General features: G+C 40.6%; 1 non-coding gene across 1 annotated transcript; it reads left to right on the top strand.

Annotated features, from left to right (window-relative positions):
* Positions 1–1,283: 1,283 nt before the first annotated feature.
* On the top strand, positions 1,284–1,390 carry LOC112752162 (small nucleolar RNA R71). The gene has a single exon (XR_003176610.1). It is a non-coding gene; the product is annotated as a small nucleolar RNA R71 (small nucleolar RNA).
* Positions 1,391–3,495: the final 2,105 nt, after the last annotated feature.

Below are 3,495 nucleotides of genomic sequence, written 5' to 3'. Positions count from 1 at the left end.
TTTCTCCTATGGCACAGGGGATGTGAAAACTCCCTGGGTCCTTCCTTTTTGTAGGCATCTCTGATTGAATGAGAGCACTACACTCCTTATTCATCACTATTGTTTGCCCTCCTTTGAGTGAGCTTTTCCTGGTCAGCAGCTCCTTCATATACTTAATGTATGAGGGCATTTGTTGGAGGGCCTTGATGAATGGTATGTTTACTTGGAGAGATGCAAACATGTCAAGAAACCTTGAGTATATTCTCTTTTCTACACCACCCTTGAGTTTTTGGGGAAAGGGTGCATAGAGTCTCAACAGCTCCTTCTGTGAAATTTTCGTTTTTTGGTGATCCTCTTCCTGTTTCTCTACTGATGTATCTCTAGGTTGTTCTAATGGTTTGTTCGGCTCTTCCTCAGTCCCCTTATCACTTATAGTGACCATCTTGCAATCTTCCCATCTAACCTTCTTTGCTTCACCTCTCGGGTTCTTCTCTGTGTCACTTGGGAAGCTATCAGTAGGTTTGGGAATCTTTTCAGAGAGGCATCCCACTTGAAATTCCAGCCTCTGAATGGTGTCTCCCTAGTTTTTAAGATTAGCTCGCACCTCCTCTTTGAACACCTTGTTATCTTGAATCTCTTTGTATATGCCTTCAAGTAGAGTCTCAATCCTTGATAGTCTTTCTTCTGATGATGGTGAGTTGAGATTGGAGGGATGGGAAGGGCCATTTTGGCTTTGGTATGGATGTTGAGGTGTGTTGTTAAGTGGGTGCTGATATGATCTGTGTGTGGAATGTTGGTGAGCTGCATTGTTGTTGGGGTTGTGGCGTCTCTGATCTTGGCCTTGGTCTTGTTGATTTCCCCACCCAAAGTTTGGGTGGTTCCTCCAACCAGGATTGTAAGTCTTGGAGTATGGGTCATGGTTCTGCCTAGGTAGATTTCTAATGTAGTTGGCTTGTTCCTGATCACCATCTGCTTCTTCATTTATTCCTTCTTGAGCTGCTGTTGAGGTGGTGATTACTGCTACTTGACTCCTCTCTATCTTCTTGGTAAGGTCAGCCAGCTGCTTGGTGATCATCTTGTTTTGAGCTAGTAGTGCATCCACATTGTTTAGCTCTATTACTCCTCTAGTGTTGCCCCTTTCAGAAGCATAGAAGTAGTCATTCTCAGCTACAGTCTCAATTACATCTATGGCTTCTTCAATGGTCTTCTTCTTGTTCAGAGATCCCCCGGATGAGTGGTCTACTGCCTTCTTTGATTCATAAGAAAGACCTTCATAGAAAATGTGTAACTGCACCCATTCATTGAACATATCTGGTGGGCACCTTCTTGTCAGATCCTTAAACCTCTCCCATGCTTCATATAGAGTCTCACCATCTTGTTGCCTGAAAGTTTGAACTTCAGCTCTCAACCTGTTGATTCTTTGAGGAGGATAGAATCTCGCCAAGAACATGTTCACCACATCTTCCCAGGTTGTTAAACTCTCCTTCAGAAAGGATTCTAGCCATTTAGATGCCTTGTCCTTGAGTGAGAAAAGGAATAGAAGTAGTCGGTAGGTGTCAGGATGAACACCATTAGACTTCACAGTGTCACATCTCCTCAGGAAGGTGGTTAGATGTTGATTGGGATCTTCTTGAACACTTCCTCCGAATGAACAGTTGTTCTGAACAAGGGTGATGAGTTGTGGCTTTAGTTCAAAGTTGTTGGCATGTATGGTTAGCTTTTGGATGCTACTTCCACAGTTTCCTGGGTTTGGATTGATGTAGGATCCTAGAACTCTTCTCTCTTGCCCAGCATGATGCACTGGGCCTTCTCTGCCATGGTTGTGAGCCTCTTCTTCATGATGGTTCTCCATATTCTCATCCATGTCTAGTTCAAAATACTCCTCTTCTTCCTCCGTACGAACTACTCTCTTTCCTCTTGCTTCCCTCCTTAATCTAAGGAAGTTTCTCTCAGGTTCAGAATCAAAGGAAGTTGAAGCCCCGCTTCCTCTACCTGTCATACAACCAACAAGGCAAAAGCAAGAAGGGGGTAGATGCAGAGAGTATTCTTGTTAGAAATGCTGTTAGTGTGAGTGATGCAATATATCAAACAGTTAGTGGGTCAGTGAACTAAATAGTAAAAAAAATGCACAGATAACACCACAAACGGGTAAAGGGTAAAGGGAAGGAAATAACTAAAACTGAAAGTAAATTACTCAAATGAAATTAAATCAAACAAAAGAAATAAAAATGCTCAATCTAGTTATCCACCAATTTAATCATTGTTGATACAAAATCAATCCCCGGCAACGGCGTCATAAACTTGATGCACGGAAACTTGTCTCTCAACAATTTCCCTCGGCAAGTATACCGAATTGTCGTCAAGTAGAAACTCACAATAGAGTGAGTTCGAATCCCACAGGGATTGATTGGTCAATCAACTTTAATTAGAGGAATGTTCTAGTCGAGCTAAGCAGAATTTGATGTGAAAGTTGCAAGAAATTAAATGGCGGAAAGTAAATAGCAGAAAATGTAAATGCTGGGAATAAAGAGCTGAATATAAATGACAAAAAGTAAATTGCAGAATCTTAAATGGGAAATGGGGAATTTAGCATGAAAGTAAATTGCAGAAATTAAAGAGAATGGGTAAGATCAGAAAAGGGGGTTTCATTGGGCTTAGGAGATGTTGCATTCTCCGGATCAAGTTTATGTTCATCTCTTCCTCAATCAATGCATTCATTGATCTCCTTGGCAATCTTAAGTGATTGAACTCCAATTCCTTGGTAATTCAATCTCTCAAATCTTGATCAATAGCCAATTCCTTGGTCCAATTGCTCATGAGAAGAGATGAAGTATTGTCACTGATTATACCACATGTATTTCCAAATCAAGGTGTTGGTAGGATTACATGTCACTATATCCATCCAGACCCTAATTTGGTCCAACATGAGAAAGCATTTCTAGCATGATCTCTTCATTCCTCTTCCAAGGTTCTGAAGAGATCCAAGTATGAATAGCTTCTTTTCCAAGATAACTACCCAATTGGATGAAGATTGAAAGCTTTCTATTAAAATCAAGAGAAAAGAAAGAAGAAGAATAATGAAAACTATTATTGATCCATCAAATTACAACAGAGCTCCCTAACCCAATGAAAGGGGTTTAGTTGTTCATGGCTCTGAGAATGGAAAACAAAGATGGAGAGTGCATTCTGAAAGTAAAACTAGAAGTTACAGAGAAAGTAAAATTATACAGAAAGTAGTTCTCCCAATCCAAAAGTTCTTCTCTAGTTCAAAATTACTCCTATTTATACTACTCTTCTGATCTTCTAGTTGGCTCTTCAAGTCTTGGATATGGGCCTTTTGATCTTGAGTTGAAGCAGTTATCATCTTTAGTGGGCTCAGCTTCACTTGCAGAGAAAGTGTGCAGTAGGCATGGACTTTAGCTTAGGGCGTTAGTGGTGTTAACGTTAAGTGAAAATGTGGTGTCGAGAACGTTAGTGACAATTACCTTTTTCACTAACGTTCCTAACCCAAAATGG

Source organism: Arachis hypogaea, chromosome 15 (genome assembly GCF_003086295.3).
Source record: "Arachis hypogaea cultivar Tifrunner chromosome 15, arahy.Tifrunner.gnm2.J5K5, whole genome shotgun sequence".
Classification (NCBI taxonomy): Eukaryota; Viridiplantae; Streptophyta; class Magnoliopsida; order Fabales; family Fabaceae; genus Arachis; species Arachis hypogaea.
The sequence above is the reverse complement of the archived record's forward strand: the minus strand, read 5'-3'. Positions and strand labels throughout refer to the sequence as shown.